Source organism: Bos javanicus, chromosome 1, assembly GCF_032452875.1.
Source record: "Bos javanicus breed banteng chromosome 1, ARS-OSU_banteng_1.0, whole genome shotgun sequence".
NCBI lineage: Eukaryota > Metazoa > Chordata > Mammalia > Artiodactyla > Bovidae > Bos > Bos javanicus.
The window spans coordinates 106,517,908-106,545,890 of NC_083868.1; the positions used below are offsets into that span (position 1 = coordinate 106,517,908).

Consider the following 27,983-nt stretch of genomic DNA (forward strand, 5'->3'; position numbering starts at 1 on the left):
TGAACCAGTGTCAATTGTAAGAACATAATGATCCCAGGGGAACAGGATTCAGTGTGGAGAGTAACGAGATTGAGAATGACCAAGGACAGAACATGCTCTATAGAGCTGGAGTAGTAGGGCCACAACAAGAATACTTATCCAGAAAGACACTGTTGTATATTAGAACTGGAAGAGAAAATGCAAAAGAAATTCAGTAAAGGTTAGGTTAACCTTAAATGAGGTTAGGTTACCAAATCACATAGTTAAAATTACCCTTAAGATCCTTAGAAAGGGTCAGAGAAACACAATAATGTCTCTGTTGAGTCCACGTCAGCCAGCCTTTCCTCCAGCACTGGAACAGACCTTTATTTTTCTGCTGTGAACCAGATGAAAAAGTTGGAGCACATTGTACAGAATCACATATTTTTCAACACCAAAATCACACCCAACAAGGCAAGAAGCTCACAACCTAAGAGACACCAGGCCAGCAAGATGACTTAGGAAAAGCAGGTACACATCTCATGTGACAGGTGCACTCCAGGAACAGCACAGGGGAATGAATGGCTCACACCATGAACGATGTTGCCTGTCTGTCTCCCTCTCCTGTCTCTATCTCAGTCTCTCTCTGTCCCCCCACCACCCTGTTCCCTCCGTTTCCTTCCTTCCCTTTCTCCCTCTCTCTCTCCACTCCCAAAATATAATGTGCATACGACAATAAGCTACTGCAGTCAAACATGGTGGAAAAGATCTAGTTATAATGACAGATGATAGCAATGTAGCACTGAAACGTTTAAAAGATAAGGTCAGTAAGAATTTGGCCCAATGATTTGAGCTCACCTTCCCAGTGCAATAGACTGTATTCTTACCCTTATCATCTTTCCCTCTTCTACACTAGAATTCTACGAAATATTTCCCTGAAATGGAGGGGAGATACATCATGGTAGGGGGAGGGGGCGGTGGTGGTGGTATGGAAACACTATGGCTCTAAAAGTCAGGAGACCGAGGCTCCAGGATGGCTGCACCCTACTAGTTTTGTGAACACGAACATGTTCCAAGACTTTTCTAGGCCTCAGCTTTTTATTTTTAGAAATATAAGCATATTATCCTAGACAGTGATTTCTCTACAGTAATTTTCAGCTCTGCATTATGCCTTTATTTCCCATACACCAAGTTTTGAAATCTTTTTTTCCTAGTACATAATGAATCTCTTGTGAAGTGTTACAGCCAAATGCTTAAGAGCTTGGGCTCTGAAGTACAAAAAATCTGGGTTCAAATCCCACCGCTGTCACTTTCTGTGACAACAGGCAAGGTTGCTAACCTCTCTGACCTTGTGTTTTCCCTTCTAAGATGCGACAATAATATTCCTTTTGCAATAGGACTGCTATGAAGACAAAGAATACATATGAGTCACCTACTATAGTGTCTTGTAAGCTTTAAATAAATTTTATTATTGATGATGTTGTTGTTATTAGAATAAAAATGGATTAAATGTTTGGTTAAAATGAAGCCCCAGAGGAATGGGAAGCAAGTGATTCCTAGGGTATCAAACCAACACCCCTTGCCTCATTAGCTCCTTGTGCCAATCCATTAAGCTCTCAGATCAAATCTTGTCCAAGATATCATGTCTATTCGGGCTTCACAGTCTAGGATAGGCTTCCAAAATATGGACAGTGGTCTGTGCTTAAATAGAAGAAGAAAACCTATTTAAAACTGAGATTATTTGCTTGTATGAGAAGAGGTCAAATAAGGTTATCTAGGATTTTATTCTGCTATAAAAATCACACATACTCCTCGATTTTTCTTTTAAGTTTAAAAAGTATATTTTAAAAGAGAGAAAAAGAAAGAGGTGAAATACCTAGAATTCAACTTCTACTAATAGAAAGGTTGAGGACAAGAACTTACATGGCATACAAGAGAGTTAATAAAAGATACAAACTATTTGGTATTATGATATTAAATGACATTAATAATATTAAATGATATTAAAGCATGTTTATTTTCATTAGCTCTTGCCCATTGAAGAGCAATTTAATCCCAAACACAGAATCACTTCAAATTTGAAGAAAGCTGAGCGCCGAAGAATTGATGCTTTTGAACTGTGGTGTTGGAGAAGACTCTTCAGAGTCCCTTGGACTGCAAGGAGATCCAACCAGTCCATCCTAAAGCAGATCGATCCTGGGTGTTCTTTGGAAGGACTGATGGTAACGCTGAAACTCCAATACTTTGGCCACCTCATGCGAAGAGTTGACTCATTGGAAAAGACTCTGATGCTGGGAGGGATTGGGGGCAGGAGGAGAAGGGGACGACAGAGGATGAGATGGCTGGATGGCATCACTGACTCGATGTACATGAGTTTGGGTGAATTCCAGGAGTTGGTGATGGACAGGGAGGAACTAAACAGACCTACCAAATCTGATTCTGCTGAGTCTTCTTCCCCATGTCTGTAATTCTGTACAACTGTTGTAAAGATTAGAAACTGGAAATACAAGACAGTTAGTAGGGAGTCTGGCAGATAATAAGTGCACATAAATAGTGACTCTTGTCATTACTCCCACATAGCCTCAATTGTGAGTCTTCATGAAGGACTGCTGAACTGAATTAGAACTTTATTGTCAGAATCTCACTTTGCTGTCCTACCAGGTGGCACTGTTGGAAAAGAATCTGTCTGCCAACGCAGGAGACACAAAAGACATGGGTTCAATCCCAGGGTCAGGAAGATCCACTGGAGAAGGAAATGGCAACCCACTTCAGTATTCCTGCTTAGAAAATCCCGAGAATAAAGGAGCCTAGCAGGCTACAGTCCACAGGGTCACCAAGAGTCAGACACAACTGAATATGCACATCACAGGGCACTTGGGTTAGCCTGGTCCCCTGATAACCCAACAAGAAAGAGAAATGACAGCAAGCTATCAATTTAGTGAGGCCAGGTCTCAAGACTCTGTCCCAGTTTGTGCCTGTGGTTCAGCAGAGGTCAGAGTAACTGAGGCCTCAGGATTAAAAAGCAATCTCATGTGAGGCTGTTTCGCTGAATAATTTGTTAGGAATCCTTTTCGTGAAGTTAGATCATTTAAATTGGCACCACAGCCATGTCTGAGAGAGCCCAAGGCAGGTCTCACTCCTCATTAATATAAATTAAATTCCTCAGGAGACACTGTGAGTCTTCCCACCTGACAAACAGTGTTGACATTTGCTGGATTTCCCTCTGACCTTTCTGGACTTAAGAAATATCTCCAAATATCAGCTATGAATAAGCTATTGTTTTGGTTTGTACTTCACCTCTATCCCTGAGAGTAAAGCATTTTTGTCAACTTTGTTTTTTTAGAATGACCCTTCATTTAATGTGTCACCTTCCTTTTATGCTCACACATGAGGTCGTACATGCCAGAAGAGAAGCAAGTGTGAATGGAATAACAATTCTGAGGCATGATTCTTTATTGGAGATCTTTTTTTCCTCCATCAAGTAAAGACAGGTGATTTTTTTTCTTCCTGAAAAGTCAAAGCTAAAAATCTTTCATTTGGTATCTCAAATCCTAGAAGTAATATTAAAAGGTATATTAAAATAGCACCTTTTCTCCATTTTGTTGGTATTAATAGAGCTCATTAAATTACACAGTTGTAAAATGTTAACGGGGAGAAAGGTTCTTGCTAAGTGAGTGATTGGGTGGAGGTGGGATGCTGAGAATATTGTTATTAAAATATGCAAACATGAATGTTCACCGGGGATAGTGTAGACTAGAGCTTTTCGCAGTGCCATTTCCCTGTACCCAGCTATCAGTCTTGCTAATTATCACACCACCATTCTGGTAGATGAATTTTGATGAATTATAAAAGAAGGGATCTTTGAGATCAGCTAATATAACCTACATATTACAAATCAGAAAGATGAAGTCTGAAGAGGAGAAGTCATTTGCTCAAAGCTTTAAAGCCTATTAGCTGTCACAGCCAGTGCCAGCACTGAGCTCTCTTGGTCTCTTTGCCCAATTCCACACTCCTTTATTATTAGGAATAAGGGTAAAGGCTATCTCCACTGTAGAAATGCATGGAGGTGTAAAGGTCAGGAGACTAAGAAAAGCAAAAAAGCACTATCTAGTCAGAGACTTCAGAGGCATCATCTGATGATGAGGCCCTACAAAAGTCAATAATATGAGAAATGTCACCCATTCATCGTGACTAGGGTAGTAATCAACCCAGCTGTAAGAAGTGTTAACAGTCAAAGGAAGGGTGTACATAGAGCTACACTCACTGTGAGCACCCAACAGTAAAAACACAAAAAATAAAGCACTATTTCTACTTGGTCATGGAACCATCTGACTATCTAAATAAAATTTCCAAATGACCTTCTAATAAGGCTAGAGAAGACCATAATGATTCCCATTAATGTCAACTTGAATTATGATTGTGTCAAAATTTCCATCATAACTCCAGGCAAAGCTATCAGAAACACAATGCTCTCAGCCAATAAATATCTTTCCATTTTTGACCATAATATTGTAAAGAATGATTTTTGTCATTTTAAAACACTTTAGTAGTGGAAAATGAAACATAAAGCATCATTGCTCACAATGGCTCCTATACTTACTTTTTAAAGGGAGTAGGAAGGTTATAATCTTGAACATGTCATCTATTTTCATGATGACATATTTCTACCCTAAGAATTGATTTGCTATGAGTAAATGGAAGGAAACTTCCTTTAAAAAATAAATGTAATTTGATAAATTATTTGCCCAAGATTCAGTTCTTAACTTTGAATACTTAAATATAATCACTAGAGAAAAAAGAAAAACACAAATGGAAAATAAAATTTAAGTTTTAATTAAAAAGATGTGCAGCTGAATTGATTTATAAAACAAACTATAATCCCCTAAAATACTACTTTTCTTCAACTTACAAAATTCAAGTTAATACACTGAAAGGCATTGGAAGTTAAAGTTTTTTTCCTACACACTATTATTTGTATGTGTGCATGCAAGCTCCCTCTCTGTCATGTCTGACTCTTTGTGACCCCATGGACTGTAGCCCACCAGGCTGCTCTGTCCATGGAATTTTCCAGGCAAGAATACTGGAGTGGGTAGCCATTTCCTACTCCAGGGGATCTTCCTGACCTAGGGATCAAACCCATGTCTCTTGCATCTCCTCCACTGGCTGGTGGATACTGCACCACCAGGGAAGACCCTCACACTATTGTTTAATTCTAGGTAAAATTATAAGGAAGGAATTGAGGGAAAAAAATACTAAAAATGCATTTTCCCCAAAAATCAATTCAATAAATATTACTGAACAAGCTATAATGTGCAAAGCTTTCCTCTAGATATTTCATAAAATCCCTAAAGGAACTTTCAGTCTAGCTCTGGACTAAATTAAAAAATAATAGTAGTAATAACTATGATACTCAGTGTAACATGGTGAGCAGGCAGGTGTGAATCAGAGAAGCTTAAAGAAAAAGCAGCATTTGAGAGGGGACTTTAGGAAGGTAGACATTAGTATAGATAGGAGAGGACAACAAACAGCAGAGTGGAGCAACATCTTAGTACTAAGACAGCCATTAAAAAACTTTGGCTGGGGCTTCCCTGGTGGCTCAGTGCTAAAGAGTCCCCCTGCCAAGGCCAGTGCAGGAGACTCAGGTTCAATCCCTGCTCCAGGAGGATCCCATGTGCCGCAGAGCAACTGAGCCCGTGTGCCACAACTATTGAGCCTGTGCTCTAGAGCCTGGGAGCTGCAACTACTGAGCCCATGAGCCACAACTATTGAAGCCCGAGAGCTCCTGCTCCACAAGAGAAGTCACTGCAATGACACCGTGCATCACCAACGAGAGAGTAGACCCCACTTGTAGCAACTAGAGAAAAGCTCACGTAGCAATGAAGACTCAGCACAGCCAAAATAAAAATAAGTAAATAAAATTATTTTTAAAAGTTTTGGTTGGTGTAGGAGGGTCCTGCTAACAATATTAGACCACCTTACACTGTTGTTAAACTACATTTCTCCATTTATAAAGCATTTTCTCCTTTTCCTCCCCCTCTTCCTTATCCTTCTTCCTTAATAGATAGTAGGGGTTTGGGTGACACTCCTGATGTCCTTACTGAGACGACATACCCAAAGGATCAAGAACCCCAAACAAAGCACTCTTCTAAAAATTTCTCAGAAACTCTATGAGTGTCACATTCTAAGGTACAGAATGGACAACTATTATTCCCACTGGCCACAAAACAAGTTCAGAAGGCACAGTGAGGACTCAAATGAAAGCTGTAGGTGAATAGTAGCACTGCGGGAACTCTGGCAGGTCTTCAAAACTGACAACTTAAGAGCTTTTCCCACCAGGCTCACCAAAGTGAGGACAAAGTTCAGAGTGAGGCTGTATACAGTAAGGTCCCAAGACACATCTAACCCCTGTTCTTAAGCAATAACGTGAATGTAACATCAGATAGAAGCTATGAAAATTGACTTTACTCCCCCAAGGCACAGGGTAATAAAAGACACAGAAGAAAAAAAAAAAGACATGTAGTTTGGCAAAAAGGAATAAAAATAGGTAATAATAAGTTAACAAGGTCTTATAAAGTGAATTACAATATCATAGTAATCTAGAATTTAAAAATCATTAGATCCATGTTTCTGAATTGATCATAATGCCTGGTTATGGGAAAATCAAGTCTCCTGAAGGCAGATTTGTTATTGAGTGTATATATACATATATATTTTTTTGAATGGTTTTTTTAATGGTACAAACACTTTCATTTATTTATTTAATTTTTGGCCACATTCCAAAGCATTGGGACCTTAGTTCCCTGACAAGGGATCGAATCTATGCCCCTGCATTGGGAGGTGGAGTCCTAACCACTGGTGTCTGCATGCTTAGTCACTCATTCTTGTCCAGCTCTCTGCAACCCCATGGACTGTAGCTCACCAGGCTCTTCTGTCCATGGGATTCTCCAGGCAAGAATACTGGAGTGGGTTGCCATGCCCTCCTCCAGGGGATCTTCCCAACCCAGGGATTGAACCCAGGTCTCCACAATGCAGGTGGACTGGACTGACAGGCATGTATATTTTTTATACAAAAAGAAAAAAGGTCACTAACAAAATGGGCAAAGCCAAGGTCCTTTGTGGTTGTTTGCCCTGTTGCTAAACAAGATTCTATATATACTGAACTGAAGAATGAGTAGTATGCCAGGGATCGGGGGATTAGATGGTTCCTATTGCAATCTTGGGCAAAATACCTCACCTCTTCAGGTCTTTGTTTCTGATCTGAAAAATGAAGCAATTCGCCTGAGTTATATTTATGGGTCCTTCTTCTCTAATGGAGTCTATTCATTCCCAAGTTTTTGGACATATGAGAAAGAATTCAAAAGATTACATGAGCCATTTTCCCTTAGTATATTATTACAAAACTTGTACATATGAAAGTCTAAAATACATACAGAACAGGTGAGTCAAGCTCCACGGACCCAATATAACACCCAATACTTACATAGCACTTTAGCGTTTCAAAGTGCATTTTCATGTATCTCCCACACCTTAAAGACACACTCATATGTACTTGCAACAGAAACAGAAAGCAATCTACATTTTCCTTGCAATACTGGAGATATTAAAATAGCAACAGAATTTCAGTGTAGTGTTTCTATCAGTGCTAGAAGTGCCTGCTACAAGGTCCATCATTTTTTTTTTTTTTTATTCTTCCAATTTTATTTTATTTTTAAACTTTACATAATTGTATTAGTGTCCATCATTTTTTATTTCATTTTTACACCATAATTTTACTTTGGCAAAATATGCAAAACAAATTACATAACTCAGCTAAAATGTCCTTCAAGTATGGTACATTATCTTAAACTACACTGAAGGTTAAAGATAACTTAGACACTCATAGGGTCAAGCCTTTACTTTGGGATCATTGACCAACTTATTGGGAGATGGACAACAGGGGATAATCTTGGTCCATCAGTTTGACATAGGAAGCTCTATAAATAAAAACAATTTCATCCACTTTCACCTTCATATTTTGACATCTGGAGGCTGGTTTTGGAATCAGGAAAACGACAGATAAGACTGAAGAGGAAATGCTATTTGGTTCATGTCCCAGGGATATTATTTAACAAAAGGGCTGAGTGAGCTATTTCAATAGCTCAGCAAGAGAGAAGGCGAATGCACTATATGCTACTTACGATGCTTTTAGAAACATCCCAGGAGGTATCCATTTTGGCAACTTATACACATTCCTTTAGGCATTTTCCTGTATTGGTTCCCTGACTTCTATATAGAGAAAAGTTTTATCCATTGCAAGAAAGAGAGGCAGCAAGAAGTATATGCATTTTGATGATGACAAGAAAGCAAGTGCAATATATTTTGAGATACATGGTCAGGAAGTGAAGATATCTTGCTTCTGTGAATTACTGAACACAGCCTTCTTTGATCTGCTATGTGATATTTTACATGCATTGATTATATATATACATATTTTATAGCTTTATACACTATATATTATTACATAGTTTTACTTGAAAACTATTAAGAAAAAATTATGAGGATCTTTTTCAAAATACCAAAAACTTAGATTAAAAAATATATAGTGATACAGCAAAAAAAAATTTGATTTCTACTGAAATGACTGATATTTATTATCCTACTATCAATAAATTTCAGGAATCTAATTGTAATCTCCCCTGTTTCCAGAAATGAAGATATATGGTAAAAAACCTAAATTCTATTTCTAATCTCCTTGAAAGTGAAAGTGAAGTTGCTCAGTTGTGTCCAACTCTTTGCGACCCCATGGACTGTAGCCTAACAGGATCCTCTGTGCACAGAATTTTCCAGGCAAGAGTACTGAAGTGGGTTGCCATTTCCTTCTCTAATCTCCTTAAAAAGTGCTAAAAACTTGAAAGAAACATTCCAAGAGAAGTAATATCAGTTGCTGAGTAGATCCTTGATCATTCTGAGCCAAATTATAAATTCACTTTACCTAAAATCTGCAGCAGAGAGTTTTCTACACATTGCATTACTTGGTTTGAAGATACATTAATGTCGGTTTAAAATATTCATGAGATTTTCCAGGTAAAGAATCCGCCTGCAAGCAAGAGGCTCGGGTTCAATCCCTGGATTGGGAAGATCGCCTGGAGGAGGAAATGGCAACCCACTCTGGTATAATTGCCTGGAGAATCCCATGGACAGAGGAGCCTGGCGGGCTACAGTCCATGGGGTCGCAAAGAGTTGGACACAACTGAGCAACTTCACTTTCACTTTCAAGGAGATTAGAAAGATAGAATTTAGGTTTTTTTACCATATGAGTCAGACATGACTTCGTGACTAAATAACGACAACCAAATATTCATAGAGAAGTTAATTAGGCTTAGAAATAAACTTATAAATTCTAAAATATATTTCCATCACATAATAACAGTCCAGGCATGCCACGTCCAGCTCTTTGCAACCCTACAGACTACAGCCCACCAACTACTGTGTCCATAGGATTCTCCAGGCAAGAATACTGCATTGGGTTGCCATTTCCTACTCCAAGGGAGCTTCCCAACCTAGGGATGGAACTCCCGTCTCTAACATCTACTGCATAGACAGGTGGGTTCCTTACCACTAGCGCCACCTGGGAAGACCCAGTCCAGGCACCTTACAGTCTAGTCTGATCAGTTCAGTCTCTCAGTCATGTCTGATTCTTTGCAAACTCATGGACTACAGCACACTAGGCTTCCCTGTCCATCACCATATCCTGGAGATTTTGCAAATTCATGTCCATAGCGTCAGTGATGCCATACAACCATCTCATCCCTGTTGTTCTTCTCCTCCTGCCTTCAATATTTGCCAGCATCAAGGTCTTTTCTAATGAGCCTGCTCTTCACATCAGGTGGCCAAAGTAATGGAGCTTCAGCTTCATCATCAGTCCTTCCAATGAATATTCAAGACTGAAATCCTTGCTGTCCAAGAGATTCTCAAGAGTCGTCTTCAATACCACAGTTCAAAACATCAATTCTTCAGTGTTCAGCTTTCTTTATGATCCAACTCTCACATCCATACATGACTACTGGAAAAACCATAGCTTTGACTAGATGGACCTTTGTCGGCAAAGTAATGTCTCTGCTTTTTAATATGCTGTCTAGGTTGGTCATAGCTTTCCTTCCAAGGAGCAAGCATCTTCTAATTTCATGGCTGCAGTCACCATCTGCAGTGATTTTGGAGCCCCCCAAAATAAAGTCTGTCACTGTTTCCATTTTTTCCCCATCTATTTACCATGAAGCAATGGGATTGGATGCCATGATCTTAGTTTTTTGAATGCTGAATTTTAAGCTGGCTTTTTCACTCTCCTCTTTCACTTTCATCAAAAGGCTCTTTAGTTCCTCTCCACTTTCTGCCGTAAGGGTGGTGTCATCTGCATATCTAAGGCTATAGATATTTCTCCCAGCAATCTTGATTCCATTCCAGCTTGTGTTTCATCCAGTCCAGCATTTCACGTGATGTATTCTGCATATAAGTTAAGTAAGCAAAGTAAGTGTCACATACAAGTAAGTGACAATATACAGCCTTGACGTATTCCTTTCCCAATCTGGAATCAGTATGTTGTTCATGTCTAGTTGTAACTGTTGCTTCTTGACCTGCATACAGATTTCTCAGGAGGCAGGTAAGGTGGTCTAATATTCCCATCTCTTGAAGAATTTACCACAGTGTGTTGTGATATACATAGTCAAAGGCTTTAGCGTAGTCAATGAAGCAGAAGTAGATTTTTTCTGGAACTCTCTTGCTTTTTGGACCATCCAACAGATGTTGGCAATTCGATCTCTTGTTCCTCTGCCTTTTCTAAACATGGCCTGAACATCTGGAAGTTCTCAATTCACAGACTTTTGAAGCTGACTTAGAGAATTTTGAGCATTCTTTTAGTGTGTGAGATGAGTGCAATTGTGTGGCAGTTTGAACATTCTTTGGCATTGCTTTTCTTTGGGATTGGAATGAAAACTGACCTTTTCCAGTCCTGTGGCCACTGCTGACTTTTCCAAATTTGCTGGCATATTGACTGCAGCACTTTCACAGCATCATCTTTTAGGATTTGAAATAGCTTAGCTGGAATTCTATCACCTCCACTAACTTTGTTCGCAGTGATGCTTCCTAAGGCTTACTCGACTTTGCATTCTAGGATGTGTGGTTCTAGGTGAGTGATCATACCATCATGGTTATCTGAGTCACGAAGATCTATTTTGTATAGTTCTGCTGTGTATTCCTGCCACTTCTTCTTAATATCTTCTGCTTCTGTTAGGTCCCTACCATTTCTGTTCTTTATTGGGCCCATCTTTGCCAATAAGATGTTGGCAAGGGAACATGAAATGTTCCCTTGCTATCTCTAATTTTCTTGAAGAGATCTCTAGTCTATCTCATTGCATTGTTTTCCTCTATTTCTTTGCATAAATCACTTAGGAAGACTTTCTGTCTCTCCTCGCTATTCTTTGAAACTCTGCATTCAGATGGATATACCCTTCCTTTTCTCCTTTGCCTTTTGCTTCTCTTCTTTTCTCAGCTATTTGTAAGGGCTCCTCAGACAACCATTTTGCCTTTTTGCATTTCTTCTTCTCAGGGATCGTTTTGATCACTGCCTCCTGTACAATGTTACAAACCTCCTTCCATAGTTCTTCAGGCACTCTGTCAGATCTAATCCCCTCAAAATCTATTTGTCACTTCCACTGTAAAATCATAAGGGATTTAATTTAGGTCAGACCTGAATGGTCTAGTGGTTTTCCCTACTTTCCTCAATTTAAGTCTGAATTTTCTAATAAGGACTTCATGATCTGGGCCACAGTCAGCTCCCAGTCTTGTTTTTGCTGACTGTATAGAACTTCTCCATCTTTGGCTACAAAGAATATAATCAATCTGATTTTGGTACTGACCATCTGGTAATGTATATGTGTAGAGTTGTCTCTTGTGTTGTCGGAAGAGGGTGTTATTCCAATGATCTACTACTATTTTCTGGTGGCTCAGGCAGTCAAGAATCCTCCTGCAATGGAGGAGACCTGGGTTTGATCCCAGGTTGGGAGGGCCCCCTACAGGAGGGCATGGTAACCCACTCTAGTATTCTTGCCTGGAGAATCCCCATTGACAGGAGCCTGGTGGGCTACAGTCCTTGGGATCACAAAGAGTCAGACATGACTGATGACTAAGAACACAGCACTGCTAATCTAGAGGTGATCAATAACCTACTTGGCCTGCTTACATGTATATATTTATATTTTTCTTCACAAATGTTTTTTGGACCACACCATGATGCTTGTGGATCTTAATTCCCCAACCAGGGATTGAAACCCAGGCCCCAAGGATGAAACCCTGAAGTCCTAGGACTGCCAGGCTTTCCCGGTAACACTAGTGGTAAAGAACCTGCCTGCCAATGCAGGTTCGATCTCTGGGTCTGGAAGATCCCCTGCAGGGAGGGCATGGCAACCCACTCCAGTACTCTTGCCTAGAGAATCTCATGGACAGAGGAGCCTGGTGGGCTGTAGTCCATGGGGTCACAAATAAGCAATATAGCATGTGTGCACGTAGAGAACTCCCCAAAACTTTTTAGTAAGGTTTTTATTATAAAATTTTAGCAATTAGGGATTAGGAGAGGGAGCCCTTACTGTTCATGCAACTGAAGAATAATTTATGATACGTTAGGTTGGGTCAGAGAATGGGTGGAGATAGGGAGTGGGAGGCTGGAGGCATGGACAAAAGATATGAGGATGGCCAGGGTGCCCACATTGCTCCTGCCCTTTTGAGCACCTGTCCCACCCCTACCAGGCTCAAAATCTGATATGCTGGAGGGGATACAGGTAAGGGAAATGGTAAGCAAAGCATTTGCTTTGTTAAAACTTTCATTTAATTGGCAGATAATTACTTTACAATATTGTGATGGTTTTTGCCATAGATCAACATGAATCACCCATAGGCATACATGTGTCCCCTCCCCACTGAACCCCCTAACCTCTTCCCTCCCCACCCCATCCGTCCTGGTTGTCAGAGAGCACCAGCTTTGGGTGCCCTGCTTCATATATCAAACTTCGACTGGCTATCTATTTTACATATGGTAATGTATATGTTTCAATCATACCACCCTCTCCTCCTCTCACTAAGTTCAGAAGTCTGTTCTTTATGTCTGTGTCCCCTTTGTTGCCCTATACATAGGATCATTGGTACCATTTCTCTAGATTCCACATATATACGTTGCTGCTGCTAAGTCACTTCAGTCATGTCCAACTCTGTGCGACCCCATAGACGGCAGCCCACCAGGCTTCCCTGTCCCTGGGATTCTCCAGGCAAGAACACTGGAGCAGGTTGCCATTTCCTTCTCCAATGCATGAAAGTGAAAAGTGAAAGTGAAGTCGCTCAGTCATGTCCAACCCTTAGCATGGACTGCAGCCTAGAAGGCTCCTCTGTCCATGGGATTTTCCAGTCAAGAGTACTGGAGTGGGGTGCCATTGCCTTCTCTGTATATATACGTTAATATATGATCTGATCTGACTGCCCAAGATTATAGGACCTCAGAACCCTTTGTTCCCTGAGTTTGTATTAACATCTCCCCAAGATGTTCTCTTCCAGTCATCAGGGTCAGTGTGGAGCTTTGTCAAAAGATGGAATATTACTCAGCCATAATACGTATACGTTATACGATACTTGTCTTTCTCTTTCTGACTTGCTTTGCTCTATATATTAGGCTCTAGGTTCATCCACCTCATTAGAACTGACTCAAGTGTGTTCCTTTTTATGGCTGAGTAATATTCCATCTTTTGACAAAGCTCCACACTGACCCTGATGACTGGAAGAGAACATCTTGGGGAGATGTTAATACAAACTCAGGGAACAAAGGGTTCTGAGGTCCTATAATCTTGGGCAGTCAGATCAGATCAGATCAGATCAGTCGCTCAGTCATGTCCGACTCTTTGCAACCTCATGAATCGCAGCATGCCAGGCCTCCCTGTCCATCACCAACTCCTGGAGTTCACTCAGACTCACGTCCATCGAGTCAGTGATGCCATCCAGCCGTCTCATCCTCTGTCATCCCCTTCTCCTCTTGCCCCCAATCCCTCCCAGCATCAGAGTCTTTTCCAATGAGTCAACTCTTCACATGAGGTGGCCAAAGTGCTGGAGTTTCAGCTTTAGCATCATTCCTTCCAAAGAAATCCCAGGGCTGATCTCTTTAGAATGGACTGGTTGGATCTCCTTGCAGTCCAAGGGACTCTCAAGAGTCTTCTCCAATACCACAGTTCAAAAGCATCAATTCTTCAGCCCTCAGCTTTCTTCACAGTCCAACTCTCACATCCATACATGACCACAGGAAAGACCATAGCCTTGACTAGACGAACCTTTGTTGGCAAAGTAATGTCTCTGCTTTTCAATATGCTATCTAGGTTGGTCATAACTTTCCTTCCAAGGAGTAAGCGTCTTTTAATTTCATGGCTGCAGTCATCATCTGCAGTGATTTTGGAGCCCAGAAAAATAAAGTCTGACACTGTTTCCACTGTTTCCCCATCTATTTCCCATGAAGTGATGGGACTGGATGCCATGATCTTCGTTTTCTGAATGTTGAGCTTTAAGCCAACTTTTTCACTCTCCACTTTCATTTTCATCAAGAGGCTTTTGAGTTCCTCTTCCCTTTCTGCCATAAAGGTGGTGTCATCTGCATATCTGAGGTTATTGATATTTCTCCCGGCAATATTGATTCCAGCTTGTGTTTCTTTCAGTCCAGCGTTTCTCATGATGTATTCTGCATATAAGTTAAATAAACAGGGTGACAATATACAGCCTTGATGAACTCCTTTTCCTATTTGGACCAGTCTGTTGTTCCATGTCCAGTTCTAACTGTTGCTTCTTGACCTGCATACAAATTTCTCAAGAGGCAAATCAGGTGGTCTGGTATTCCCATCTCTTTCAGAATTTTCCACAGTTTATTGTGATCCACACAGTCAAAGGCTTTGGTATAGTCAATAAATCAGAAATAGATGTTTTTCTGGAACTCTCTTGCTTTTTCCATGATCCAGCGGATGTTGGCAATTTGATCTCTGGTTCCTCTGCCTTTTCTGAAACCAGCTTGAACATTAGGAAGTTCACGGTTCACATACTGCTGAAGCCTGGCTTGGAGAATTTTGAGCATTACTTTACTAGTGTGAGAGATGAGTGCAATTGTGCAGTAGTTTGAGCATTCTTTGGCATTGCCTTTCTTTGAGACTGGAATGAAAACTGACCTTTTCCAGTCCTGTGGCCACTGCTGAGTTTTCCAAATTTGCTGGCATATTGAGTGCAGCACTTTCACAGCATCATCTTTCAGGATTTGGAATAGCTCAACTGGAATTCCATCACCTCCACTAGCTTTGTTCGTAGTGATGCTTTCTAAGGCCCACTTGACTTCACATTCCAGGATGTCTGGCTCTAAGTGAGTGATCACACCATCGTGATTATCTGGGTCGTGAAGATCTTTTTTGTACAGTTCTTCTGTGTATTCTTGCCATCTCTTCTTAATATCTTCTGCTTCTGTTAGGTCCATACCATTTCTGTCCTTTATCGAGCCCATCTTTTCATGAAATATTCCTTTGGTATCTCTGATTTTCTTGAAGAGATCTCTAGTCTTTCCCATTCTGTGTTTTCCTCTATTTCTTTGCATTGATCGCTGAAGAAGGCTTTCTTATCTCTCCTTGCTATTCTTTGGAACTCTGCATTCAGATGTTTATATCTTTCCTTTTCTCCTTTGCTTTTCACTTCTCTTCTTTTCACAGCTATTTGTAAGGCCTCCCCAGACAGCCATTTTGCTTTCTTGCATTTCTTTTCCATGGGGATGGTCTTGATCCCTGTTTCCTGGACAATGTCACGAACCTCATTCCATAGTTCATCAGGCACTCTATCTATCAGATCTAGTCCCTTAAATCTATTTCTCACTTCCACTGTATAATCATAAGGGATTTGATTTAGGTCATACCTGAATGGTCTAGTGGTTTTCCCTACTTTCTTCAATTTAAGTCTGAATTTGGCAATAAGGAGTTCATGGTCTGAGCCAGTCAGCTCCTGGTCTTGTTTTTGCTGACTGTATAGAGCTTCTCCATCTTTGGTTGCAAAGAATATAATCAGTCTGATTTCGGTGTTGACCATCTGGTGATGTCCATGTATAGAGTCTTCTCTTGTGTTGTTGGAAGAGGGTGTTTCAGGAGGGTGTCCCTCCACGGGACTTGGCATATCAGCACAGTAAATTTTCCAAGGTTAACAATAAACCCTATTATGAGTATGGGTACTTTAGTAGAGTGACCAAACTTTTAAGAGCATTAACTGAAAACTAAATTTTCTTCAAGTACAAGGTTATTTACTTGGTAATGGTGCCACAGAAAGTATTAAATGCATTAGTCTACTCAAAAGCCACCAACAGTCCTGCTAAAACAATCTATACCACCGAGGTCCTACAGCACACAGGCCATAGAGCAAAATGACTGCTTAACTGATAATGTCTCTGGAGAAATAAAGCCACCTGCTACTCCTTAAATGTCTTTTCTTTTCCGTCACCCAAACTTTGCTCTTGCTTTTTGCTCTGCCCCAAATGTACTCCCCTCTATTATGTCTCCAAATGTCAGTCTTACTTTACTAACTCATATAGACCTGTCTACCTAAATGCCAGCTTCTCCATGAAGCTTTTCCAGATCGTCCACAATTGGTTGGCTTCTGCCTCCTTTAAAATACACCCCGGGACTTCCCTGGCAGTCCAGTGGTTAAGACTCCAAGTTTCCAATGCAGGCGGCATGGATTCAATCCTGGTCAGGGAAATTTCTCACGTCACGCAGCCAAAAGAATAAATAACTAGAAATCTAAAAATAAAAATAAAACAGACCACCCCCTCCAACTACTGTGTCTATCTCTTAAAGCAATAATCTTATTCTTGTTTCATGACCACAGTTCTTCTAATCTCATCTTCCCATTAGATGATAAATTCTTTAGGGATAGGAACTATGTCTTCCCCCTATATAGATAAAGAAAAATGTAGCCATAAGTAGTAGCAGCAACTTCCATAGTCGCTCAGATGGTAAAGAATCTGCCTGCAACGCAGGAGACCCAAGTTCAATCCCTGGGTTGGGAAGATCCCCTGGAGAAAGGAATGTCTACCCACTCCAGTATTCTTGTCTGGAGAATGCCACGGATAGAGGAACCTGGCAGGCTACAGTCCACCTGGTCACAAAGAGTTGGACGTAACTGAATGACTTTCACTTTTCACGTAACTAGTACATGGCAGTGTTGGGATTCACACTAGACCTGTCTAATCTCCAAACCCAGGCTCTTTCTCCTATCCTCTGTCCTCTCACAACCTCTCAGACAGCAATGCAGTGGTTCCTATGGCAATAAAAAGAACACAGTCTCCTCCTATTAGGACAGGCGGGAGAAAAGTTCTACCTTTCTGTCCTAACTCAGTGCCCGGCTTCTGACTCAATATTTTAACTCTACCTTCTGCTTTTAAACCTTTATTTCTCCAAACATATTCTGGAAAATAAAAGCAATGAGAGGTGTAATATTTTTTTAAATAACTTTATGAGCAACCGTAGGCTAAACAAAGTTAGACATGTTGATTGCTTACTGCAGAACTCTGCAGATCATTAAATATGCTAAAGGAGATCAGTTCTCGGTGTTCATTGGAAGGACTGATGTTGAAGCTGAAACTCCAATACATTGGCCACCTGATGCAAAGGGCTGACTCATTTGAAAAGACCCTGATGCTGGGAAAGATTGAGGGCAGGAGGAGAAGGGGACGACAGAGGATGAGATGGTTGGATGGCATCACCAACTCAATGGACATGGGTTTGGGTGGACTCCAGGAGTTGGTGTTGGACAGGGAGGCCTGGTGTGCTGCGGTTCATGGGGTCACAAAGAGTCCGACACGACTGAGCAACTGAACTGAACTGATGCAGCATTATGCAGTTTTAGTATATATAATTTCTATTTTAGAAGGTATAGGATCTTAACACATATTTTATTATGTATGAGTGAACAGAACTATCCTTCATCAATTTCACCTAATAGAGCTGTACTTTATTTTAACAGCTTCATTTTACTACATAATAGCAACAAATTCATTTCAAAACCATTTAATGACACATATATAAATAAGAAACCCCATAACCAAATGCTGTAGGATTTAATGTTACTAGTATTTAAAAACTAGCAACAACCTACTTTGTGCCAGCAAGTGAGTGATTAAGTGCTACCCATACCGTGTCTAACACTTAATGAGGGAGTCACATGGATATAGAATATGTTTCACGCCATGATTAATATAGGTTCACTATATTTAGTTTGTACTTGAACATTTCATCTTTTCTTCCCATCGCTGAACCCAGCCGAGGACATGGGATAAATGTGATGACTAAAATCAGGAAGTTTTGATGAATGAAACAGATGAGAAAAAGATTGACTCTTCAAGGAGAAAATGAGACTTTTCCCCCATTATCATTTTTAGACAAATTGCAGCTATTTAAAATAAACTAAAATAACATTGGTAACCTCTGAAGAGGGCAACTGAATGACCTGGGGATAGCAAGAGATATAAACTTTTCATATATACACTTTTATATCTGTATGGATAGAACTGTGGTCCCCTAAAAGAGATCTGTTCAAGTGTTAATACCCCTGATATCTGTGAACATGAGGTCACAGTGCATTGAAGTGGGCCCTGATCCAATGACTGATGTCCTTATAAGGAGAGAAAATTGGATACAGACACAGTGGTGCACAGGGAGAACCCCATGTGATGACAAAGGCAGAGACTGTGGTGATACAGTTGCAAGCCAGGGAACACCAAGAATACTGCTCAACCAGCAGAAGCTAGAAGGCAAAAGGAAAAATTCTTTACTAGAGCTTCTAGAGACCAGGGTCCTGCCAACATCTTGACTTCAGACTAGTAGCTTTCAGGACTCAGAGAAATTTCTGTCATTTAAAGCCACCCTACAGTCTGTGTTACTGTGTGTGGCAACCCTAAGAAACTAATACAAATATTTTATACAAAGTGACAATACCATGTGTTCAAAAATTAATCAAATTAAGATAAAGTAAGCTCAAGGGAATGAAAACACAAGCCACAGACTAGGAGACAAGCAAAAAGATATATCTGATAAAAGACTTTACTAAAAATATACAAAGAACTCTTAAAATTAAACAATAAGAAAACAGACAATCTGACTAAAAATGGGCTAAAGACCTTAATAGACACCTCACAAAGAAGATATATAGATGGCAAATAAGTATATAAAACATGCTCCATTCATATGTCCTCAGGGAAATGCAAATTTAAAAACAAGATACTGCTACATACCAATTTGAATAGCCATATCTGGGACAATAACACCAGAGAAATACTGGTGAGGATGTCAAACAACAGAATTCTCATTCACTGCTGGTGGGAATGCAAAATCATATAGTCATTTTGAAAGACAGGCAACGTCTTACAGAACTAAATATACTTTTACCACACAGTCCAACAATCGTGCCACTTTGTATTTATCCAAAGGAGATGAGAATTATATCCAGACAAAAATGTGCATATGGACAGCTAGAGTAGCTTTATTCATAATCACCAAAACTTGGAAGCAACCAAGATGTCCTTCAGTAGTTAAATAAATAAGCTATGGTACATCCAAACAATGGAATAGTATTCAGCACTAAAAAGAGAAGAGCTACCAAGCCATGAAAAGACATGGAGGAACCTTCAATGTACATTACTAAGTGGAAGAAGCCAATCTGAAAAAGATTCCAACCATATGACATTCTGGAAAAGGTGAAACTCTGAAGACAACACAAAGATCAGTGATTGTCAAGGGTGAGGGGAGGGGGAGGGATGAACAGGCAGAGCACAGAGGGGTTTTAGGACATGAAACTCCTTTGTACAATATTACCATGATGGATGTATGTCATTACACATTACACATTTGTCCAAACCCACAGAATATACAACACTGAGGAGTAAACCCTAGTGCAAACTATGGACTCTGAGTGATGATGCATCACTGTAGGTTCATTAATTGTAACAAATATATCACTCTGGTGGGCGATGTTGATGACCACAGAGCCATGCATGTGTAGAGACAGGGAGTGTATGGAAAATCTCTGTACTTTCTACTTAATTTTGCTGTAAATATGAAACTGCCCTAAAAAACAAAGTCTAATAAAAATATTTTTACATCCTTAAGCAAGCCAAAAGTTCTACCCTTTCTTATATTACAGTTTAGTAATCATCTTGAACCCATCACTAAAATATGCATACTTTTTGTCAAAGCTTTCCATGTTCCTTTGTTCATTCATTCATTCAAACTTCAACTAAGTACTTACTCTCAGCCAGATGTGGTAGACTGGGAAAGGTTCCAGAGAATCCAGAAATAAGATATTCCTGGTCCTTTAGAATGATGTCCACTCTTAAAAATAATCATAGAGGAAATACATCAATTTAGAAGCAAAAGCATTACTTATCTATCTTGGGGAATTAAAATTAAATTACACTGTTGGTGGGAATGCAAACTAGTACAGTCACTATGGAGAACTGTGTTGAGATTCCTTAAAAAACTGGAAATAGAACTGCCATACGACCCAGCAATCCCACTGCTGGGCATACACACCGAGGAAACCAGAATTGAAAGAGATACGTGTACCCCAATATTCATCGCAGCACTGTTTATAATTGCCAGGACATGGAAGCAACCTAGATGTCCATCAGCAGATGAATGGATAAGAAAGCTGTGGTACATATACACAATGAAGTATTACTCAGCCATTAAAAAGAATACATTTGAATCATTTCTAATGAGGTGGATGAAACTGGAGCCTATTAAGTAAGAAGTAAGCCAGAAAGAAAAACACTAATACAGTATACTAACGCATATATATGGAATTTAGAAAGATGGTAACGACAACCCTGTATGAGAGACAGCAAAAGAGACACAGATGTATAGAACAGTCTTTTGGACTCTGTGGGAGAGGGAGGGTGGGGGATGATTTGGGAGAATGGCATTAAAACATGTTTTTAACTATTAAAAAAAATTTTTTTCAAGTGCTATTCAACCATGTACATGAGACAGATTATATTTCTTCTTCCCTCTGCTCAAAGATTAATGATATCAAAAGTATACTATTTACTTGACTGGTTCAAGAAGCATCTTGGGCAATAAGACAAAAATTACAAGAGAGTGAGACTATTGGATATGTACCATGGCATGAAAACACTGAAGACCTCTGAAAAAGGAAGACGTTAAAAACAAAACAACAAAAAAAGCCACTTAAGAGAATAGTTCAAAATGGAACTAGACTCTGAAATCACTAAAATTCTGCTGTTAAGAAAATGAAAACTGGAGGTGAATGAGTCATATGACATTGGAGGATTCTTCTATCTTAAAAAAGAAGGGAAGGAAGGTCTTAAAATTATCCTGAAAAGACACAGGTCAAGAACAGAATCAGATACAAATCTGGCTCAACTGTCCTCCCCTAACCTTCTGTTCCCGTGCTCTTGTCAAATTAAGAAAAAATTGATAACTTGGTTTCCAGAAATTGACAGTAATAATTCATTCTCATGAAAAAAAAAATTGGAAGGAAACATTTAAAAGAAATGTGACCCTCTCTTGGAACCAGGTCCTCAATCTTCTTAAAGGAAAAATAGAACAGAAGTAATAATGTAACACACATCTTCATATCCAAAAGATTACCGCTCAATCCTATAGTTAAAATATTTGCAAAAAAATAGCACAGTCCTCCTTAGTGCCTAATTAGATGTATGCATTGGTATGCTTCAAGATAAAGAAAAACACTGCCTTAGAGAGAGTGGTATTTTTTAAATGGCTGAGAAAGTAGAAAAAAAGCCCAACAAGCTACTCTCTATATTAAGAATCACATGCTAGCAAACATTTGAAAAATTACCATAAATAAAAACAAAGAACTACTGTCCTATGAAATATACACCAAGTTTCACTATATCCCCAAATCCTAGTATCACTATATCTAGGGAGTTGAATGTGTATCACTGGAAGATAACGGAGGAAAGGGATAAAGCTGCAAACTGGGTTGGAGGGGAGGAGGGCTGTCGGGCTGCACTCCGCAGACCTACAAGGCTGTGCTTGCCCAGCTTCAAGACTGAAGAATGAGCCCAGGATCCTCAACAGAGACATTAATGGTTGAATATGGATGGGGGAGCTTACATGTCTGACGCAGGTCCTGGTGCAACACACCACCGCGTACAGCTAACAGCACGCAGGATATGGCAGCCATCTTGGCTCCCGGAGCAGGCAGGGGAGATTACGTTATAGTTATAGGGGAATTGATGTCAGGTGGGCTCATGAGTCACCAGAGAAAGCAGCAGAGGGGCATGCCTCTCACTGTCCCTTTGATAAGAATGCTCATTCCCTGAGGTCTGGGGCAAGTCCATAGGAAGGTCAGTCATGTATCAGGGTATCAGTGAAGCAGGCACTGGTCAAGCAGGGGAATGTACAGAGAACAAGAGAGCAACCATCTTGAGGGGCCTGACCGTACAAGGACCTGTGGTAACGTTTTCTGGCTCAATATCAACAATGCCCAGAATCAATTTCATTAGATCAACCTTAAACTGCTATCAGATTAAGAACTGGTTTCAGCAGAGGACAGAGATACTGTAGGAAAACTTTTTATCTCTCTGTACTGGTATTTAATAGAAACTTCGGATATATCTAAGTAACAATTCAAGTACATTTAAGATTCCTTACTGTAAAAAAAAAAAAAGAAAAGAAACTGCAGAATGCTCTTTCCCAACTAATACAAAGTAGTAGGAATACATATTTGGGAGCAGAATCATTTCAACTGCTAACTTAATAGCAATGAAACCTCCACTTTGCTGCTAGTAAAACATTATGGCAAACCCCCTTCCAGAGGCTGTTATTGCATTTCTCCTTCAGAAATGTATATAGTCAATCAGCAAGTGTTCTCAAGAAGTACCAAATAAGCCTTTCCAAGGAAGCTTGTTTTCTGAACTCTTCACCCTACATCATTTTTAATTTTTTTCTCCTCTCCATTTTCCTAATTTTAACTTAATTGGGTGTGAATCCAACAACATGTGTTTCCTATTTGCATTTGGCTGCAGAAAAAAATTCTTAATGTACTTTTGGGAATGTAGGGGTGAATGCTGAAAGTAAGAGAAAGTAAAAGAATAATAACAGCTAAACAAAACCAAGAATACTGTTTCTCTCCTTCTACTTTTGCCAAGAATATGGCATAAATTTCCTCTCCTTGTGGAGAATTCCCTAATTATAGGAAAAAGCAGGCTCCCTGCTTATGATATCAAAAGTGGATATTTCAGAGTGCTACAAGCTGTCCTCTTAAAATGAGGCCAGAAAAGAGAAGTGTGGTAACTGCAGTACTTGGGGGGATGGACCATCTCAGTACACATCAATCACACCTTTGTGTCACCGCTCTTTTCCCTGACCTCTGAGAGGAGCAGTTAGCATCATGGTCTTCAGGTCAGTAGCATCAGCACCAGCTGGGAACTTAGAAATCCAAGTCAGCAGGCCCCACCCTAGGCCTACCACCTAACCAGAAACTCTGGGGGTAGGACACTGGAGTCTGTTTCAACAAGAATTCCATGGGATTCTGACCTGATGAACCATATCCAACAGAAACATGGGCTTCCCTGGTGGCTCAGTGGTAAAAAATCCACCTGCCAATGCAGGAGACACAGGTTTGATCCCTCGGTCAGGAAGATTCCCTGGAGAAGGGAATGGCAACCCACTCCAGTATTCTTGCCTGAAGAATCCCACGGACAGAGGAGCCTGGCAGGCTACAGTCTGTGGGGTCACAGAGTTGGACATGATTTAGTGACTAAATAACAGAAACTTACTCTCTTCCAATTCATCCTGGCTTTTACTCACAAGCAACCAGAATTGTTACCAAACATTTTCATGTGTATACATTGTCCAACTAATTTATATGATTCTTGGGGCAAAAATTCTCTCTCTTCCCTTGTCCCTTTGCTTTCCCTTGCCCACCAATATCCTACATGGAGCCAGTAAGCAAACGGAAACATAACGAGCATTCACAAAGACAGGAACAGGGGAGAGGTCCCCAAGGGAGAGCTCTCCTTTTGAATATGACATTCTCATCCAGCTGAGGCAGACTTATTTCCCTTAACTATGACCTAGGAACAAAAGGGCCCAGTTCCCCAATATACAGTCTACATTATATTCAGTCGTTGTCCAGAAGGAACTGCTCAGCTTCAGAATTTGGGTAATCCAACTGAAAATCAAATTAAAAGTTGCACAAAATATTTCCCCCAAAAGTCTTGGCAACCTTGAATACAGAGTGAAAAAGGAGAGGTAACACTTCTTTTTCAGAAGCACACAGTAGGGGTCACATACATGGGAATGTTCATTAGTTACCACTGTGGCTGGATATAACCTTCCAAACTCTTTTAATATGAAAATACCATTCTGTTTGCCTTCTCTTTCTTTGCCACGTCCAAAACATAAAAGGCAAATAGTTCCCCTCACACACAGGGTGCCCTCACTATCCTTGAGCAAAGTGGAACTAGTCATTTAGTTGCTAATGATTCAGGTTCTGAGTTGAATAAAAGTCAGAGCTTAGCGGTGGTGGTTCCTGCAGAGGCTTTAACCACAGGGGAATTCCTCCACCTGGCCTAAATAAATAAAACGTGGTCAAATGTGTTTGTTAGCACTGGGCGTGTATCCTATTGAACTGAATGTGCAGAGATGTTCCACATTATGATAGAAAGAATCACCTGTGCTTCCCTTGTTCTGGACCTGATTTTTTTCCTGAGAATGGCAGGGGGTGAGATTTATACAATTTTTGTTTTTTTGTAATTGAAGTTAGTTGATTGACAATATTGTGTTAGTTTCGGGTGTACAGCAAAGTAGTTCAGTTGCATGTTTGAGTGCGTGTGTGTTCAGTCACTCAGTTGTATTCAACTCTTTTCAACCCCATGAACTGTAGCCCATCAGATTGTAATAACCTAAAATGGAAAAGAATCTGAAAGAACATATATGTGTGTGGGGGTATATATCTGAAAGAATATATATATATATATATGTATATATACACACATATATATGTATGTATATATATACATGTGTATATATACATATATATAGATATATATACACACATATATTCTCTTTCAGATTCTTTTCCATTTTAGGTTATTACAAGATGTTGAATATAGTTTCCTGTGCTATACAGTATGGACCTGATATTTTTTAAAAGTATCTACACACTAAAGAACGAGGCTTCCATTTCTAGGTTCTTTCATTTCTCCAATGAACACACCTGCAAGTTCTTCAAGACGATCTGAAAAGGGGCCCTATTCTGGGCTAAATGTTTGTGTGCCCCCAAAATTTTCATGTTGAAGCTCTAACCCCCACAGCATTTGGAAGTGGGGCCCTCAGGAGGTAATTAGATTTAGATGAGGTCATGAAGGTGGAATCCTCTTGATGGAATTAGTGCCCTCATAAGATGGCAGAGAATCAATTCACACTGAGATCTTGCTCCCTCCACCACGTAAGGACAAAGCAAGAGGGTGGTTGTCTGTAAACCCAGAAGAGGGCTTTCACCAGCAACCAAATCTGCCAGGATCTTGATCATGGACTTCTCAGAACTGTGAGAAACTGATGTTTGTGGTGTAAGCTACTTAATCCACTGTATTCTGTTATAGCATTCTGCACAGACTAATATAGACCCCAGCCTGGAACTTTCCTTTCATGGCTTCTTGCTAGACCTCTGGCCCCAAATTCTTAGTAAAGATAGAAAAAGGTTTTGTTTGCATATGCTAGTGCACATATGAGCTGACTCAGCTACATGCAGTCCAGGAGGGCCAATGTAAGCCATGACCTCTGGAGAGAAGATGGTAGGCACTGGGTGCCTAGACTCAAAATACAAAGTAATTTCCATGAGCCAGGCATAACCAGAAAGTCACAGAGCTGCCAGACCTGAAGAGGAAGTGCACACTGAGGTAAGAGGCATCTCAGCAGAAATCACTGCCATCTCCAGCTTGCCATGAACTTGGAGTTGGAAGAACTCTAAAACTGACAAAGGTCAAATTTCTCTCCAGCCTGGTGGAAATGGGGAAGGTCCTCTGCTGAAAATTAAGCTATCCAAAAAGAATTTTTTAATTGTGAATTTTCCTAACCGATCTGACTTTGAAGACTGATTTATACCTATGACACACATGGCTCATAATAAATAGCCCTTAGAGGAGTATTCATGTCAAATCTAGGTCTCTGCAGTGAAACACCAGAGCAAATAACAGACTGAAAAAAATACTGCAAAACTTTGTCCTTGGAGGGATTCTTGCAAACCTAGACTCTCTAGAATGTGGTGATGTCCCTTTCTCTACAGCTAGTTAGAATTTTCCTTTTCCTCTGTAGTGAGGGGTCTTCAGCCTGTGATTGGTTGTCTAGGTGCAGAAGTCATTCTCAAAGGATATAAAAAGAGCAACAACTTTTTGTCACTTGCTAGGCTCAAGTTCAGAGAAGGCAATGGCACCCCACTCCAGTACTCTTTCCTGGAAAATCCCATGGACGGAGGAGCCTGGTGGGCTGTAGTCCATGGGATCGCTAAGAGTTAGACACGACTGAGCGACTTCACTTTCACTTTTCACTTTCATGCATTGGAGAAGGAAATGGCAACCCACTCCAGTGTTCTTGCCTGGAGAATCCCAAGGATGGCGGAGCCTGGTGGGCTGCCGTCTATGGGGTCGCACAGAGTCGGACACGACTGAAGCGACTTAGCAGTAGCAGCAGGCTCAAGTTTGCTGTTTGAAGACAAAAACACAAAGTCGTTTTTCATTACCTTCTGCATCATTAGGGAAAATGGGATACACCCATCTCCCAGTAAGACAACTTTGACCATTGTGGCTACACCTTCATGAAGCATTTGTGTGAAAAGGACTTCTGGCAACTCAATGCTGAGTATTTAGAAGTGCTGAGCTTCCAGGGGCTTGTTGTTTGCTAGAAAATCAATTCCTCTAAGTATAAAATTCAGTGGTGCTGACATACATAATAGCATAGTGTCTGCAGTAATGTACAGGGGGGCACTTTCAGAGAGGAGATTCAGGTTTTGGCGAGGACCCTGATGTTGGCAAAGATTGAGGGCAGGAGGAGAAGGAAGCGACAGAGGATGAGATGATTGGATGGCATCACTGACTCAAAGGACATGAGTTTGAGGAAATTTTGGGAGACAGTGAAGGACAGGGAAGCCTGGTGTGCTGCAGGCCATGGGGTTGCAAACAGTTGGATATGACTGAGCAAATGAACAACAGAGATGAATTTTTTCTAACACCTTGTTTGCCAATTTTCTCCTATAAATCATCTATGCTGAGGAAGCTAAGCATGATGTACATACTATAACACACACACACATACACACTAAAGTAATCAGGATCAATATACTTTTCCTTCTTCTCTCTTCTTAACTCTAGATCAGCATAGTTTGCTGACATCGTTCCACACAATAAGTGTGGCGGGGAGAGAGCACACACACACGACACACAGAACAATCGTCTCCGTGTCCTTCCCTCAGAAGCCCTCAATCCCTTGAACTACTGTCACAAGTCACTCAAATTTGAAGTATTAGACATAGAAATCTTCTACCTGAAATACTTAACCATTAGTGTCATTATGAAGGATAAATTATTTTGCATCATTTGTATACAACTTGTACACTTCTTACACAAAGCAGACTTGATTCAAAGAACAGCTGGACACAGCTGCCACAGAGCCCATCAAGATTTCCACAGAGTTTATGGTCTCACACTTTTACTAACAATGTGGAGCCACTTAAAACATAGCAAGACCAGGGCTTGTGGCACATGGGAGAAGGTGTAAAAAGGGTATTTTTGATTCTGAAAGGGAAATGTATGAAAAGGGCTAGAGTGTGTGTGTGTGTGTGTGTGTGTGTGTGTGTGTGTGTGTGTACAGTCATTGGATACAGGGGCCTTAAAGGTAATCCTGAACAAGTAAGCTAAAATGCTGAAGCACCACTCATAGCCATTCTGGCTGTACAGCATG

The 27,983-nt window shown here is 40.3% G+C and overlaps 1 protein-coding gene across 4 annotated transcripts in view; it reads right to left on the reverse strand.

Annotated features, from left to right (window-relative positions):
* The window catches only part of PPM1L (protein phosphatase, Mg2+/Mn2+ dependent 1L), a 327,343-nt gene that overhangs the window by 155,761 nt on the left and 143,599 nt on the right, over window positions 1-27,983 (reverse strand). Inside the window, exons 1-2 of one of the 4 annotated variants that reach the window (XM_061417140.1) lie at window positions 22,137-22,218; window positions 20,284-20,366 (exon numbers count right to left, since the gene is read on the reverse strand). The exons of 2 other annotated variants lie outside the window; for them this stretch is intronic. The gene's annotated coding sequence lies outside the window, so the exon portion shown is untranslated. Of the gene's footprint in view, window positions 1-20,283; window positions 20,367-22,136; window positions 22,219-27,983 lie in introns of those variants that run through there. One more of the 4 variants, XM_061417130.1, reaches the window with a different exon arrangement.